Source organism: Chlorocebus sabaeus, chromosome 5 (assembly GCF_047675955.1).
Source record: "Chlorocebus sabaeus isolate Y175 chromosome 5, mChlSab1.0.hap1, whole genome shotgun sequence".
Classification (NCBI taxonomy): domain Eukaryota; kingdom Metazoa; phylum Chordata; class Mammalia; order Primates; family Cercopithecidae; genus Chlorocebus; species Chlorocebus sabaeus.
In genome coordinates, this window is record NC_132908.1 from 25,937,590 (window position 1) to 25,956,229 (window position 18,640).

Sequence of the window (18,640 nt, forward strand, 5' to 3'; positions counted from 1 at the left end):
CAAGAACCTCTCTGCTGCCACTGGGCTGTATAATCTGGGGATGTGGCAAATTTAGATGAAGAAGCTACAAAGTCCTTCCCACCTCTGCTGAAACAATAGGCCAGTGGCAAACGCTACACTTTCAATCACTGTTTTTTGTTTTTGATTTTTGAGATGGAGTCTTGCTCTGTCACCCAGGCTGGAGTGTAGTGGCACAGTTTCGGCTCACTGCAGCCTCCATCTCCAGGCTCAAGCGATTCTTATGTCTCAGCCTCCCCAGTAGCTGGGATTATAGGTGCATGCCACCACTGCCCGGCTCATTTTATATTTTTAGTAGAGATGGATTTCACCATGTTGACCAGGCTGGTCTTGAACTCCTGACCTCAGGTGATCTGCCCGTCTCAGCCTCCCAAAGTGCTGGAATTACAAGCGTGAGCCACTGCACCCGGCCCCAGTCATAGTTTTAATGTGGATAAAAATGATCCTGATTAGAAGTAAATGTCCTCCTGGACCTACATCTCTGAGGAGGAATCAGATGCTGAGGGTTGACGGCTGAAACGTTTGATTGTGTGGCTGGGTGCAAATGCCCTCAAGGATTTGCCCATGCTCATATTTTATTAAGATTGTTATTGATTTTGTTGGTGCTCTGGCTTGGAGCTTGGTGCAGGCTTCCCTAGGTTCGGGGGTCATCTACCCCGAGTCTATTTTTCTCATAAGCCTCTTTCTTATTAGCACACAACTTTACAGATCACGAGGTTTTATAGGAATGCATGTATGGAATGTTAGCAATAACATCTGGAACCTTTCTCAACCCCACCAAAACACTATGCAGATGAGAACTGCTACTAAAAGTAGCTGCTGACATTTATTGAGAACTTACTGCATGTCGGCATTGTGCTAAATGACTTATTCACCCCCTCTCTGCACAATTATCTGCTGGTGTCATCCCATTTTAATAGAAGGGGAGATTGACACTCCGAGAGGTTAAGTGATCTGTCCAAGGTCCATCATTAGAGCCCGGAAAGTCCTCTCACCTCCCTCCAAATCCGCTTGCCTGCCCCACGACGTCCACAGCGTGCTCATCTCCCTGCAATGTGCAACTCTGAGAATCCTATATCTTGCCTCAGCCTTTAGAGTTGATTATTCAGAACGCACAGGCAGAGAGAACCGAAGGAGAGAGATTGGATGCTGACCTTCAGGAAAAGTTCCCACTGTCTTGTGAATCAAATCAGGTACAGTTCTGATGTCTGAGAATATCAAATTGGTTTTTTTCTCCTTATTGGAAACTCCAAAATCAGTTGAACCCGAAGATAAAGACCAGAACTGAGATAATGGCCTTATTTCAGGACCGCAGCGTCATTCCGCGGTGACTGTTTGAAGAAGTACGGATGCTGATATATAATGACGCACAGGGAGAGGCATCTTCAAAGGTCAGAGGTCAACTTGGCAGGGACAGAGGGACATTCAGAACAGAACACACCCAGGACCAAATGTCAGCGAGGACGTGGGCAACACGGACATTCAGTCGCTGCTGTGTGAGGATAAGTAGGTGCAACCACTTGGGAAAACTTCTTGGCGTTACCTAATGAAGGTAGCGCGTGTATCCCTGTGATCCAGCAACTCCATTCAAAGGAATCCACCCCAGGGCAACTCTTCTCCATGGCACCCTGAGCCGTGGACAAGAATGTTTAGAGCAGACAGGTTGGTGATGGCAAAAGAATTAGAGACATCTCAACTGTCTGTCAACCACAGAAGAAAGACACAACCTGCAAGAGAGCCTTATGACAAAAAACTACACAGCCAGGGAAACAACAGATCCAGTCCTGCACACATCAACATGCACAAACTCAAAAACATACCGTACAACTCAGAGGGCAAAAGAAGCAGCTTACAAAACAATGCGTAGCGTCTGCATGTGTTTAGATGAAATTCAAGGACAGGCAAAATTAAACATCATATTGTTTAGGATTATGTGGGTGTTAAAACTATCAGGAATGGCAGAAAGTGACTCATGCAAAATTGAGGATACTGGTTAACTTTGGGGAGAGGCGGGGTGTGATGGGGAGGGGCACACAAGGAATGTCTAAGACTTGGTACTGTTCTAATCCTTAGGTGGTGAATATATGGGTATTTTCTTATTCCTCTTTAGACTATACAGATATATTTTAAACATTCTTTTTTATAAGTGATATATTTCACTTTTTTTAATTTAGAGATTTAAAAAATAGCAAGTAGCCCCAGAAATAGGATAGAGCCAGCATAACAGAATTCAAGCCCTTATCGGTATTTAAGGAGCACCCAATTTTCCACTCCAGACCCACTCCAGACCCACTCCAGGGAGTGTTCAAACCCTCCCTGTAATATTAGTAATGCAACTTTTGGCTGCAATAAAAACAACTAAAACAATAAATGCAACTTTTGGCTGCAATAAAAACCTAACAGTGGCTTAAATAATAAAGGCATTCAATTTTCTCTTAAAACAAGAAGGCTGGAAGTAGGTAGCTAAAGGTTGATCTAGTTGCTCAACAACATTAGGAATCTGTCTGCAATTCTCTGAGACTTCTCCTAGAGGCACAAGATGGCTGCAGTAGCTCCAGACATCACGTCCTCACCCAACCACTTCCAAATGCAGGAAATAGGGAGCATTCAGGATGGTGAGAAAGACTTCACTCATATGCCCCTACATCCTTCCATCAGGAGGAAAAATATGTCCCCAAAAGTCCCCAGCAGAGTCCTGCTTACATTGCATTGGCCAGAACTGGGTCACTAAGCCACTGCTTAGCTTCAAGGGAGACTAGGAAAGTAGCTTCCCTTTTCAGTCTCCTTGTCAGGTAGACAAGGAAGCATAACAAGAAAGAGGAGGGAACGGCCATTGTGCAGGAAACCACGATGCCACCTCCCCCCCCCCCCCCCCCCGGCAAGTTAGATGCATCGGTCCCACTGTTGATGACTTCAGATCTGTCAGATAACCCAAATCCCACCTCGCCTGGAAACCAGAGCCCATACCACTCTGCCCCCACAAGAAGGGCTGAGGTGTGTCTGTTTCCTCCATAGAGGCTTGCGGGATGGTCTGAATTGCCTTTGATCCCCAAGCCCAGCTGCGACCTGCACAGAGTGAAATACTTCATGGTGCCAATCAGTGGACAATTCTCAGATGAAGGAAGTCAGCAAATGTTCCCCACTGCCATGATCTCCCCCAGTAGAACTCTGGTGTGAGATGGGCCCTTCATGCTTACAGAAAAGGAAGAAGTTGGCCGAGGTGGCCACGAGCCACTGTACACCCTGTGTCAGAGGCGTTTGAACCACAGCAACTTCATCTTGAATAAGGCCTGGGTAAAATAAGGCTGAGACCTACAGGGCTGCATTCCCAGGAGGTGAGGCTTTCTAAGTCACAGGATGAGATGGGAGCACAATATATCAGCACAAGATACAGGTCACAAAGACCCTGCTGACAAAACAGCATGCAGTGAAGAAGTCAGCCAAATCCCACCAAAACCAAGATGGCCATGAAAGTGACCTCTCGTCATCCTCACTGCTCATTATATGCTAATTATAATGCATTAGCATGCTAAGAGACACTCCCACCAGTGCCATGACCGTTCACAGATGCCATGGCAATGCCTGGAAGTGATGCTATATGGTCTAAAAGGAGGAGGAGCCCTCAGTTTCAGGAATTGCCCAACCCTTTCCCAGAAAACTCACGGATAAGTTTTCATGAGTAGCCATTGGAGTACTCATTCTTTGACTCCTATGGAGTCGCCATTCTTTTATTGCTTTACTTTCTTAATAAACTTGCTTTCACTTGCTATGGCTTCACCTCAAATTCTGTCTTGCACAGGATCCAAGAACCGTCTCTTGGGGTCTGAATCGAGACACCTTTCTGGTAACACCTGGATGCAAATTACAGGACAGCTCAAGCATCAATCGTCCAAAGGGTCACTGGAATGGTGGACCACGGCAGCAAAGCACTCAGAGAAGGGAGCAGAAATTTAGGCCACGCTGGACCACAGTCTTGGAGACAATGACTCACTGGCACTTCTGACAGTGGCCCCAGAGACAGGGCATGTGTGCTCCTGTTTGCCACAGTCCCTACCACTCCCTATTGTTTCTCCATCACCAAGGTCAGGGGTCTACTGCTGCTCTGTCATCATGCTCACCTGGTTCTTCATACCCTTGGCCACTTCCCAAACTTGGGTCACCTGTCTGGCCTTGTAGGCACTTGAGTTTCGGATCCTTGGACTGAAGCACTGAAGATGGTCAAGTTTCCTGTTCTGTGCTTGAAAGTAACAAGTCTACTCTCGCATCAATGCCTTTGTTCGCACAGAGGCATTGATGTGGCAACTGATTGAAGTCAAAGACTCAATGTCTGTTCCCAAAGAGATCAAAATCGGCCCTACTGTCTTGCTGGGCATTGGCGACTCAGTCCACCCAGTGAAGCAGACATGCAAAATGGCTATGCAGGGTGCCGTCTTTGTACGGTGGCTCAAACAGTTCTGGCGGTTACTCCAAAGCGCTGCTATTCATGATCATTGTTATAAGGGATGTCGTTCCAGGGAACCTGAGAACCAGTATACATTTGCAAAATTAAGCAGTAAAGTAATACCCAGAAGAATGCATGAAGGGGATGTGTCTGGCAGCATTTCTGGAATAATAATGACAACTAGTGCTCGTCTGAACTTTACCATATGCCAACCATTGTTCTAAGTACCTTTACATGGATTGATTCACTCATTCCTCACAAAAACCCTATGAAGTGGGTATTCTTGTCCCTATGTCAGAAGGGGTGTTGCAGCCAGCCACTATGACCCCGGTGAGCCGCATCTCCTGGTCTGCCTGCCCTTTTGCAGTCCTCTGTCATATTGAATCAGGGATGACTTGTGTGACCAACAACTGCATAAGTGGCAGTGTGTGACTTCCAAAGCTAGGTCACAAAAGGCATTGCAACTTCTTGCTAGGGCTTTTGGATTGCTGGATCTGGGGGAAGCCAGCCGCCATGTTGTGAGGATGCTCAAGCAGCCCTGTGGCTCCTTTCACGGGGAAAGGAGCTGACTAGCCAGCCCCAACCAGGCAGCCATGTACATGAGGCCCCTTGGGAGGATTCTCCAGCAATAGTCAAAGTCTCAGATGACTGCAGCTTCAACTCACACCTGTTGCAGTCTCCTAAGAGACCCTAACCCAGAACTGCACACCAAACTACTCCAAAATTCCTGATCTACAGAAACAGTGAAAGATAATCAGCAATTATTGCTGTTTTAAGCCACTAAGTTTGGGGATGATTTGTTAGGTGGTGTATGGTGTATGGTGTATGGTGTATGGCTATAAAGAGATACCTGAGACTGGGTAATTTATAAAGGAAAGAGGTTTAATTGGTTCATGGTTCCACAGGCTGTGCAGGAAGCATGAGGGGGCATCTGCTTGGCTTCTGGGGAGGCCTCAGAAAAGTCACAATCATGGTGGAAGGCAAAGGGGGTGCAAGTACACAGACTTATCAGGTGGCAAGTGATAACTAATCCAGATGGTAAAACTCAGGGTTGGGGAGACAGAAGTTAAATCATTTGCCCAAGGTCACACCACTACTAAGCAGTGGAGCCAGGAGTTGAACACAGACTGTCCAATCCAGAGCAGCTGACCACTCCACTGTAGTGCTCCTATGGCTACTTCCAAAAGACATTCAGTTCGTGTTCACCTGTATTCATCTCCCTCTAACTGAATGCCTACTCTGGGCTCCAGGTTTTACCTACATTAATGCATTCCATCTCCCCAACAATGCCAGCAAACAGGTCTTATTTTTTCCATTCTATTCTTTCTCTTAAAATTTAATCAGTTAAATAACGCATCAATACATTTCTCCTTTAGAAAAATTCAGATAGTAGATAAGACCCCTAAATCTCCTTAGAACTCTTCTGTCCCTACCTCTGGGCTCCTCTTCCAAACTGACCTCATCACTTTGGTGAGTACCTTTCTAGACCTTTTTTTCCTAATCATTTACATTCACATTCATGTCCCCAAAAATCCTACATAGCAGAGGAATGACTGGCATAAGTCTTACAAAATAATGTTGAGCAAGATGCCAGAATATAGCCCAGTTGGGGCTGGCACCTCTCCCCGTGGGCCTCGACACGGGGCTGCTTAGGCATCCTCACAGCATGGTGGCTGACTTCCCTAGAGCCAGCAATCCAGAAGACTCAGTCGGAAGTTGCAATGCCTCTTGTGACCTAGCCTTAGAAGTCACAGCAGCAGAATACATTGTGATTCCATCAATGTGAATACAAAACCAACTAGGCGAAATTATACTAATAGGTTTAGGGTTGTAGGCTTAGGTGGCAAAATTATAAAGTGAGTCAAGGAATTGACCATCATAATGCCAGGATAGTGGATATGACTCAGGGGTAATGGGTACTGGTGAGACCATGAGGGGAGTTGCTGGGTGGTGGCAATATTCTATTTTTGACCTCAGAGTGATTACATGAGGTTCAATCAGGGAAAAATCATTAAATCGTAAATCATCTTTTTTTAATGCACTTTTCTAGATACATGTTTTTGTTTTTTTAGGAGACAGGGTCTCACTCTGTAACCCAGGCTGGAGTACAGTGGCATGATCACAGCTCACTGAAGTCTCAACCTCCTAGGCTCAAGTGGTCCTCCCAAGTAGCCAGGACTACAGGTACAAGCCACCACGACCAGCTAATTTTTTTTTTTTTTTTTTTAAATTGAGACAGTCTCACTCTGCTGGCCAGGCTGGAGTGCAATGGTGTGATCTCGGCTCACTGCAGGCTCCGCCTTCTGGGTTCAAGCAGTTCTCATGACTCAGCCTCCCAAGTAGCTAGGAATACAGGTGTGCACCACCACGCCCAGCTAATTTTTGTATTTTTCTTTTTTTTGTTTTTTATTTTGTTTTGTTTTGTTTGAGACGAAGTGTCGCTCTGTTGCCCAAGCTGGAGTGCAGTGGTACAATCTCAGCTCACTGCAACCTCCAACTCCCAGGTTCAAGCGATTCTCCTGTGTCACCCTCCCGAGTGACTGGGACTACAGGCACACGCCACTACGCCTGGCTAATTTTTGTAGTTTTTTTTAGTAGAGACAGGGTTTCAGTATGTTGGCCAGGCTGGTCTTGAATTCCTGACCTCATGATCTGCCCACCTTGGCCTCCCAAAGTGCTGGGATTACAAGTGTGAGCCACCGCACCCAGCCAACAACCAGTTAAATTTTTTTTTTAATAGAGATGAGGTCTCACTATGTTGCCTAGGCTGATCTCAAACTCCTGGCATCAAGCGATCCTCCCACTTCAGCCTCTCAAAACGCTAGGATTATATGTATGAACCACCATAGCTGGCCAGTATACATAATTCATAATTTTAAAAGGTGTTTAAGAAAATATAAAATATTGTTCTGTTTTTGTTTTATATTTATCATTCTTTCTTCTATCTTTCTAAGCACTGCTTTTTTCACTTGCCAATAAGTTTAATGCATTTGTCTCCTATAGATTTTATCACTTCATCCTTTTTAATGGCTGCAGCACATTCTGTAGAATGAATATTCCACAATTCATTTAGCCATCCCCCTATTAAAGAACATTTTGTTTGTTCTCATTTTTCTCTATTTTGAATGAGACTGCAATGAACATTCTTGTGCACATGCGTTCATCTTCTGCACATACAACCCCAGTTGAAATTGCTGGGGCAAGGGGTACGAACATTTACAGTTCTAATACACATTAACAAATTGTTATCCATTACGATCGGGCCAGTTCCTGTCCCACCAGCATTGTGTGAAGATTCCCGCATCCCTACATCCTTACCAATGTGTCTATCATCAAAGTGTTCCTCTTTCTTTGCCATCTTGGGAAAGAAAAACACTGCATCATTATTGTCCATTTCACAGGTGAAGAAACTGAAACTGAGTGAGCTTAAGCAATTTGCCTGAGATCACATAGCAAGAAAGTGGCATGGTGGTTCACACCTGTAATCCCAGCACTTTGGGAGACCAAGGTGAGAGGATCGCTTGAGCCAAGGACTTCAAGACCAGCTTGCGCAACATGCATCTCTACAAAATATATAGACCCCATCTCTACAAAAAATATAAACAAAAAAATTAGCCAGGTGTGGGGGTGCTTGCCTGTAGTCCCAGTTACTCAGGAGGCTGAGGTGGGAGGACCGCTTGAGCCTAGGAGTTGGAGGATGCAGTGAGCCATGATCACACCACTGCACTCCAGCCTGGATGACAGAATGAGACCCTGTCTCAAAAAAAAAAAAAAGAAAGAAAAGAAAAAGAAAAACAGTGGAAGCAAGCGGACTTGAATTCTGAACTTTTGCCTCCAAACCCAAGATCTTGCCAAGATACAAGGTTTTGCGCCTTAACTACCACGTGCTCCTCAGATAGGCCATAAATAACCCTTTCCATGGGGCTGAGGGCAACTCAATGCCCCCTGGGTTCACAGCCAGGTGAGACACATGGAGCCCAGCTCTGGGGCTGGCAGAGATCCCGGGAGGCAAGTAGCCCACCACCTCTGTGGAAATCATCAGGGAGGAAATTAGCTCGAAATGGAATCGACAAGGTGCTGCCGCCAACTCCGATCGTAAATTAGATAAACTTGCATCTGACACGATGCATTTAGAGCAGGGCCACCGCCGGGTTCTCAGCTGCTCCCAAGCAACGAGCCACTGGGAGCGAAAAATAAAACAATCTAGGAAGCTACAAAATACAATAATGAAAGATAACAGGCCCCGGAACAGCGGGGGAGAATTGCTGGGAAATTAGCTAAGGAGCGAAGGGTGGCCTGCGCTGTTGAGGGCAAGAGAGGGTGAAATACAGCAGCAAGGGCAGAAGTCGCCCTCAGAGATGTCCGGTCTGAAGCGTTCCTCCCACACTTGCTGGCAGGGAGACCTTAAACAAGTTTCTGAAGCTCTCAGAGATTCTGTTTCCTTGACTGTAAAATAGGAGTCAAAACAGAACACACCTCCCCACCTCATAGTGATATTGTGAGGATTAAATGAGATATTGACCAGAAAGGCCCAGGGCTGCCAATGACAGCTGTTCAGGTTGTGCGTGAACGAGGGCACTTAGCTGAGGCTGAGCAGGGCTGCATCAAGCCCATCCTCCATGCCCAGAGGGCAAGGCTTGCTTACATTTACCAAAGTTCCCTGTGTGCTGCAGCAGCCCTCAAAGAGCCCAGCACATAATAGGTGCTCAATAAATGGGAGTGTTATGATCACAGCCATCTGATTTATTTCGCACCTGGGGGTTCAGGCCATGCTGACTGCTGCTGTGATAAGAGCTCCTGTGCAGAACCAAGAGAAAGCCCCACTCCAAGGTTCTGTAAGCCAACCTTGCAGGACTGGGAGGGATGCATCATGGCTCAGCAGTAGCCTGCACGAGAAAGGCTGGGGCTCTGGGAAGAGCAGATGAACCAAGGGTTGCCGTGTCCTGCACCTGCCCAGGAGATGTGCACGGCGAGTCATGTCACCAGGAGAGTGGGTGCAGGAAAGGGAGATGAGGGAGCCACTGGGCTCGGCCAGCAGCTAGGGCCAGGAGGCTCAGGGAACCTGAAATCTCCCCAGATGGTAACTCTGGACAGGGGCCATGCCATCTCATCTAAGGAAGAGCAGACATAAGGGGGACATGTGCCCCACCTCCAAAAGGCTGTGCTCAAACCCTATGTCCGGTCTTCGTGCCTTTCCTTGTGCTGTTCTTTCTGCCTAAAATGTTCACTGCTGGATCAATTTCACCATCCTCCCAAGCCCAGCTCAACCCTCCCTGGCTCCACAGGCCCCCAATGCTGCCGGACCCAGGCTAGAAGGGCTGACGGTATCTTAATCATCTCTGTCACCCCTGCCTGCCCCAGCAGCGAGACATAATTGGCTTTCAATATATGTCAGATAAATTCACGAATAAATGAGTGAGAGAGAGAGAGAGAGAGAGAGAGCCGGGCCTTTGCCTGGGACACTATGAAAGAGCAGGGACCCCATCCCCTGCCTGTTCTTTTATAATTGGGACTGGCAAGGTCTGAAGTCAGAACAGTGTGTTGGGACAGAAGAGGGCTGACAGTTGGGCGTGATGCTCCTGTCATCCTGATGGCCCCAGGGACTGCAACAGAAGTGAAATGTGACCCGGAGCCCAGGCAGAGAAATGCCACAGCAGGCTCTGGCTAGACGATAATGAGCTTAGGGAAGACAGCTCCTTGCTACCAGGAGAATCTCCAGAATCCTTTGGCCTTGCCAGACGACCTGCATGGCTAGGATTGCACTTCTAGCCAGGGTCATTTTTAAAGAAACTCATCAGATCAGCTTGTGGCTCTGGGTCCAAGGCTGGCCGGTATTCAGGAAACCAAACTCCCAGCTAGTCCTGGGCCTGGGTTTGCCAGAGACGTGGGCCTGCCGTGCATTCACTACCTGCTCAGCCACGTCTCTCCCCATGGACTGGGGGCACCTTGAGGGCAGGGGCTGGGTCTGGCAAGATCTTGCAGTTCCAGCGCCCAGCATATCACATGAGCTCAGTCACTGTGTGTGACTGAATGAACAGCAGCAAGCTTCAGAGGAATCAGGAGACGAGCCCCTTGAGAAATGTCATGAGTTCTTCTACTCCAGCCTCAGTTTGCTCTTCGCTGGAGTCTGATTCTGCTGCGGATCACTATCGAGGGACCTCAGCTGGAGCCCAAGGTGGACTAGAGCAGAAAGCAAGACGGGACTCAGGAAGAGGATCAGGGTGTGCATGAGTCGGCTTTTGCTGCCAGAACAGAGTCCTAACCTCTCAGTGGCTCTCAATACCAGGCATTTACTTCTCATTCTTGTCGCACAAGGGAAGCAGGCTGGACGCAGCTCAGCTGGGCTCTACTGGGCTTGGCTGGTCTTCGTGACGCTGGGCCCCGTCCCTTCCCATTCTGGGACCAGGCAGAAGGAACAGCCACTGTCTGAGGCATCCCATCCTCGTGACAGGGCAGAGCCTCACTGTGCTCGGATACCACACGTGTCCCATCTGCTCACAGTCAAGAATCAAAGCAAGGCACATGACCGAATTCAAAGTCATCAAGAGTGGGGCCAGGCATGGTGGTTTATGCCTGTAATCCCAGCACTTTGGGAGGCCGAGACGGATGGATCACTTGAGGCCAGGGGTTCGAGACCAGTCTGGCCAACGTGGTGAAACTCCATCTCTACTAAAAATACAAAAATTAGCTGGGCGTGGTGGTGCACACCTGTAATCCCAGCTATTCGGGAGGCTGAGGCAGAAGAATCGCTTGAACCCGGGACACAAAGGTTGCAGTGAGTGGAGATAGCACCACTGCACTCAGGAGTGGTACATGCCCCTTCAGGGACACACAGCAATGGTGGAGGGGGGAATTAATAATTACAAACAAATAATACCATCTATCACAGTATGTCATTTTTCACTCTCCATCCTCTTCTCTCTCCCCTATTCTGGAAACATATGCCATGTGCTCTGGGCAGACCTAACTATCCCACCAATGAAGCAGGCACATGATCTAAGCCAGCCAATCAGAGTACTCCATTCGCACACTGCAGGCCATGGTGATTGGTTCAGGAATAGATATGTGATATAAATCAGGCCAATAAGAGCCTTCCCTGAGCCTTTTCTCCAGAGTTATGGGAAAGCACCTCCCTTCCCTCTAGGGTTGCAAGGCGGGTGGGGTTTCAGTGCAGGGCTTATAAGGAGCCAGGTTAATTTCCACAGCAAGCAGCACAGTACAATCTGGTAGTGAAGATAAAAATGCTCTGCACCATCCAATGCAGTGGCCACTAGTCACATGTTAAATGTGACTGGTACAAATGAAGAACTGAATTTTAAATTTTAAATGGAATAGAGTCTAAGGAATCAAAGAGCATTTGATGATATTTTTAGGCACCTGTGTTCAGGTGAACCTGACACCGCCTAGATTTTGTAGTTCACAGGAGTAGATAATTTTCTTAGACTTGCTTAAACTAGTAGGGTTTCCATCATTAGAAGTAGGAGCCTTGGCCAGGCACCATGGCTCAAGTCTGAATCCCAGCACTTTGGGAGGACAAAGTGGGAGCATCACTTGAGCCCAGCCTGAGCAACATAATGAAACCCTGTCTCTACAAAAATAACAAAAATTAGCCAGGCATAGTCCCAGCTACTTGGAGGGCTAAGGTGGGAGGATTGCTTGAGTCTGGGAGGTCAAGGCTGTAGTGAGCAGTGATTGCACCACTGCACTGCAGCCTCAGCAAGAGAGCTGACACCTAAGGCCTCAGCAGCAGCATCACTTCCATTTATTTTACCAAACTATGTGCCATGCATTTGGCTGGTCACATACATGTATCATTTCATGAGTCTTTCCTAAGCCTGTCACAAGCCCAAGAGTCAGACTGCCCTGGGCCCAAATCCCACTTTCACCTACAATTGGCTGTGGGGCTTTGGGTAAGATACTGAACTTCAAGATGCCTCAATTTCCTTATCTAGTCAGTCTAGTTGATGGACTGTGAAGGCCAAGGGAGTTATTACATGAGAAGTGCCTAGACCTGTGCCAGGCATGTAGAAAATAATCCTTCATGTTAACTATCTTTATTATTTTCATCCCGATCTTGAAGATGAATAAACCAAGCCTTGAGGAGGTCAAGTCACTTGCAAATTGACAAAAGTAAGAGGTGACAAAGCCGGGATTGGAACCTAGGCCTATGATTCCTGAGTGTAAACTCTTTACCACTGCCTCATTCTGCTTGTGGCTTTTAAACTCTGTCCACAGCAACAATATAACAATATGAGTAATATTAATAAGACTGAGCATTCGTTGCATGGCCAAGAGTTTAAATTCTGGGCAGTTTTGCTTTAGAGTCCCAGCTTTTGACTCTCAGAGAAAAGAAATTATTTCCTATTTAATGTTCCTCCTGTCCTTCCATTAATACCAAGGAGAAAGTCTCAGCTTGGTGCTGATATGTTGTTAATGCCTCTGTAGCACTTGCTAATCTCTCTTTTGAACCAAGAGAGAGCCAGCCTTAGGTTCAGGGCAGATCATACTATCTAGAGGGGACCTAATATGCCCTTTCCTTAAGCCTCCAGGCTTAGGCAGGAACTGCCTCTCTTCACAGTGCTGGTCCCCTGCAGCCAGAAAGGCAGTGGCTAGAGATGGGGAGGCCTGGGCTTCAGGGAGCTCTCAGACCCTGCAGTGGTGACCAGTAGCCAGCTATGCTCTCCCAGCCCAGGTTTGTTTTGGAGGGCGATGCATTGCAGGGCACTAGGGGACCCACATCAGCTTATGAAGAGATCCTCGACCTACGGAAAGCACCTTGCCTAACAAGAATCAGAAGCGGTATGTGAGGCCCGTATCTGAGTACCTTCTCCATTGTGGTCAAAGTAAGGGTCCTTGAGCTGTTCCCTGCCTTCTCTGGGCCTCAGTTTCCTCACCTGAGAAACAGAGATAACAACACCTACTCCCAAAGAAGGGGCCTAAGAAACAAATGAGAAAGTGCTGTGTAAAGAACTGAACGAATGTGAACTCTTGCCATTTTCATTATTTGAGTAGAAGTGTGTTATTTATAAGTGGAATCAGCAGCATCAAGTAAACTGCTGACACCAGACTGAGATGGGATTGCTTGTACCATTCTGAATTATCTTTGTTTTTGTGTCTGTCTGTCTCACTATGTTTTGCTCTCCAGGACAGGGATCTTCTAATCCATCTGGTATAGCAGAGGCATCAGCAAATATTTGTTAGATGGATGGATTATGAATGATGGATAAATGGATGGCTGGATGTGTAGATATACGGGTGCATGAAGGGATGGATGGACGGATGGATGGATGGATGAATGGATGGATGCATGGGTGGATGAATGGACGGGTGAGTGGATGATGGGTAGATGGATGGACTATAGATGAATGAATGGATGAGTGGTCATGGACTGATGGAAGAATGATGGATTCATAGGTGATGGATGTATAATGGATGAATGAAAGATGGATGGATGATGGATGGGCAATGAAACCCAAATGCAGCTTAGGATGCAACTCTAGCTTTGTCAGGATTTTCCTCTGGTACTGGATACCAACTACACAATATTCTCAAACCACAAGGATAGTGTGTGTATGTGTGTGTGTGTGTGTGCACGCACGTGCATGTGGGCAGTGTGTACAGACATGGCAGGCATGCCAGCAGGTGGGATGAAACATCACAGATGGAGGGCCCTCCAACAACCCTGAAGAAAAAGGAAGAACGAATTTTCTAGGAGGGTCAGACAAGGGCCACTTCAGAAGGGAACTGCTTGTAAAAGGCACAGAGGCATGAAGAAGCTTTTTGAAGAAAGACAGAGAGGATGTTCTTCTGTGGTTCTGCCCACCAGCATCCCTCCTCCCCTTGTCTAGTAGCAGAACTTTAATTCTCCTTCGGGGAACCAGCAGCTTGGTCTGTGAGTCTCTGTTGAGGCCAACTCGACCCCCAGCTCCAGAGGTAAGCAGCTGACCCAAGCCTAGCCTATCAGAGCACCACATTCCTCATACCTCAGTGACAAGCTTAGGGATAGCAATGGACCCAAGTCCGGCAAATGAGAGCCCTCTGGGGACTTTTACTGGTGCCAAACTGGGTGGATATAAACCTAGAGCTGCTGGGGCCACTACATGAAGAGAACTGCCAGAGAGTGAAACCAGGAAAGGATGCAGACCTCTGAGAAATAGAAAGGGAAAAAAAGGAGACAGAAAGAAGGACAATGGGAAGTTGAGAGAGATACTGAAACCAGTTGATGTTATATGAGCACCTGGATCCAGCTGAGACTGAAGCCCCGCTACCTTTATCTTCACACGAACCAGTAGAAATTTGTCTTTTTGCTTGTGCTGGTTTGAGCTGGATTCTGTCACTTGCAGCCAAATAGATTTCCCAATTCATTTTTGAATCCCAATACCCAGACCGGGAACTCAGGACCACAGAGATAGGATGGGATAGGATGGGATGGGGTGGGATGGGATGGGATGGGATGGGATGGGATGGGATGGGATGGGTTGGGGTGGGATGAGATGAGTTGTATTGGGATGGGTTGAGATGGGGTGGGATGGGATGGGATGGGATGAGTTAGGATGGGATGGGACGGGATGGGATGGGATGGGATGGGATGAGTTGTATTGGGATCGGTTGAGATGGGGTGGGATGGGATGGGATGGGATGAGTTAGGATGGGATGGGACAGGATGGGATGGGATGGGATGGGATGAGTTGTATTGGGATGGGTTAAGACGGGATGGGATGGGTTGGGATGGAATGGGATGGGATGGATTGGTATGGGTTGAGACAGGATGGGAGGAATGGGATGGGATGGGATGGGATGGAGTGGAACAAGATGGAATGGGATGGGATGGGATAAGATGAGATGGAATGGGATGAGATGAGATGGGATAAGATGGGATGGGATGAGACGGGATGGGATGAGATGGGATGGGATGAGATGGGAGGGATGGGATGGGGTGGGATGGGATGGGGTGGATTGATATGGGCTGAGATGGGCTGGAATGGGCTGGGATAAGATGAATTGGGATAGGTTGTGATGGGATAGGATGGAATGGGATGGGATGGGTTGAGATTGGAATGGGATGGGATGGTTTGGGATGGGATGGTGGGGTAGGATGAGATGGGGTAGGATGGGATGGGATGGGATGGGATAAGATGGAATGATATGGGATGTGATGAGATGGAATAGGATAAGATGGGATGGGATGGGATGGGATAAGATGGAATGATATGGGATGTGATGAGATGGAATAGGATAAGATGGGATGGGATGGGATGGGATGGGATGGGATGGGATGGGATGGGATGGGATGGATGATGGGATGGGATAGGATGGGATGGGATGGGATGGGATGAGATGGCATAAGATGGGATGGGATGGGTTGGGATGGGAATGGGATGGGATAGGTTGGGATGGGATGATGGGGTGGGATGAGTTGGGATGGGATAGGATGGGATGAATGGGACAGGATGGGATGGGATAAGATGGGATGGGATGGGATGGGTTGGGATGGAAATGAGATGGGATAGGTTGCGATGGGATGATGGGATGGGATGGGTTGGGATGGGAATGGGATGGGATAGGTTGGGATGGGATGATGGGGTGGGATGAGTTGGGATGCGATGGGCTGGGCTGGACTGGGTTGGGATGGGATGGGATGGGATGAATGGGACAGGATGGGATGGGATGGGATGGGTTGGGATGGAAATGAGATGGGATAGGTTGGGATGGGATGATGGGATGGGATGGGATGGGATGGGTTGGGATGGAAATCAGATGGGATGGGATGGGATGGGATGATGGGATGGGATGGGATGGGATAGGTTGGGATGGGATGATGGGATGGGATGGGATGGGAATGGGATGGGATGGGATAGGTTGGGATGGGATGATGGGATGGGATGGGTTGGGATGGGAATGGGATGGGATAGGTTGGGATGGGATGATGGGATGGGATGGGATGGGAATGGGATGGGATGGGATAGGTTGGGATGGGATGATGGGATGGGATGGGATGGGAATGGGAATGGGATGGGATAGGTTGGGATGGGATGATGGGGTGGGATGAGTTGGGATGCGATGGGCTGGGCTGGACTGGGTTGGGATGGGATGGGATGGGCTGGGCTGGGCTGGGCTGCATTGTAATGGGATGGGATGGGATGAGATGAGATGGGCTGAGTTGGGATGAGAATGAGATGGGATAGGTTGGGATGGGATGATGGGATGGGTTGGCATGGGATAATGGGATGGGATGGGGTGGGAATGGAATGGAATGGGATTCAGCCTGGCTCATAATGATAACCACACCCATGCCATGCTGAGACTAGGAACATTAGTATTTGCACTCACCTATTAACTTTCCCAAGAGCTTGAGGCTCCCTGAGGTTATAAATGGCTGTGCCCATTTGTCCATTAATGAGAGGCTTGAACACAGAGGTGACCTAGAATTTTCTGCCTACTTTAAGTTTTCAGATTCTCTGTGGCAAGCTGAGAGATAGGTTCAGTTCTGACCCCAGCACACGGATAGCCCTCCATAAATATCTGTTAGCTAAATTAGTTAATGCCGCCTTATACAAACGTTAACATAAATACGAGATTCACTTTCTGAATGTGCGTAGAGCTGTTTCTGACAGACGAACTCCATGCCAGGGGCCTGAGAGCAGCCACTCCACAGAGATCATGCACTTCCTAATTCCTTGCCTTGATGGCAGAGGGGAAAAACACATGCCCTGGGGCTCCGACAAGGAATTATAACCCTACTGGAAAGGAAAATAATCTGGAAGTGGAGAAAATTAGGACTGATAATGAAAAAGCAACCAGAATTCATTACAGCAAGATCACAGGGGAACCATATCTCTTGGGTATTCAGGAGACACGGAAGAGAAGAGACAGCTCCGGCTCTTTTACTGGAAGGTTCCTCTCCAGTGAGCACCTCTGACTTTCAGGGCAGAAATAGCTGGAGATGCATGAACATGACGGGAAACCCAGAAAGGCTGTTTTTCTTAATTTTGGTGTCTGTCAGACTTGGATTCTCACCTCAGATTAGGTAAAGCCACTAAAACAAGTAAGAGAGCCTCTAAGATCCGAATCTAAGCAGCTGCACAATTTCTTTCCATTCACTACAGGCCATGTTTGCTTTTGAAAATTAGAAAATTACAAAATGAATAACAAACATGAATGACAACATGCAGAGCTGGCATAGTGAGAGTGAGACAAATAGATTCATACATTGATGTATGCACAGCGCGCTCTTCCGGGCGTCTCAGCCCGTCCTGGGGCTGGCGGCGTCTCCGTTGATGTCTCCAGCCTGATCACACTTCCGGGCTCTGGGATGTACTTTGTTCTCTCCCTGTCTACTTGACATTGCCTCTGGGCTGTCACACAGATAGAACAAACATAACCCAGCCAGGTCTGAATTTAAGATTGCCTCCTTCCCACTAAATAATCAAACAAACAAAAACCTCTTCCCACCTCAGTCTTCTCCATCTCAGTAATGGGCACAACCATCTCTTCAGGCCAAAAATCTAGGAGTTGTACAAAATGCCTTTTTCCCCCTCACTCCACATCTAATTTGTCAGCAGATCCATTGGCTCTTCCTTCAAACAATGTCCTGAGTCCATCCAGTTCTCTCCATCTCCCCACAAGGCCAAGGCACTAGCATCTCATCTGGCCCCCCACCAGTTAACCCTTCAATTTCTGCCTGCCTCCATGCATTAACTCCCCAATCCTCAATCAGAATGCTCTTTTGTTAAATGCAAGCCACGTCCCATCACTTCCCTGCTTAAATGCCCTCGAAGGCACCCCAGTGTATTTAGAATAAAGTCCAAATTTTATACTGCAGCCAATGAGGTTCTGCACACCAGGGTCCCTCTCTAGCAATCTGACCTCTCTCCTTCTACAGTGGCCCCATCGGCCTCCATGGAGTTCTTCAGATCTGCCCCCTGCATCCTACCCCAGGGCCTTTGCACCTGCCAATCCTTCCTGGACCACTTCTTCCCTCTCTTACCATCCTCTAGGTAACTCAAGTGTCACCTCCTTGGAGAAGCCTTCTCCAACCTCCCTATCTGAAGGAGATCAGCTCCTGGTCTATACCCGCCAGAGTAGAACAGTGGATAGAGTGTGATGTGATGCCATTTATTTTAAAAAATGAAATTTTAACAGATGAATTCTTGAAAATGCCACCAGTGGTTGCCCCCGGGC

The 18,640-nt window shown here is 47.8% G+C and overlaps 1 protein-coding gene across 1 annotated transcript in view; it reads right to left on the bottom strand.

Annotated features, from left to right (window-relative positions):
- Window positions 1-18,640, bottom strand: part of GSG1L (GSG1 like) — a 268,680-nt gene that overhangs the window by 221,404 nt on the left and 28,636 nt on the right. The window lies entirely within an intron of this gene.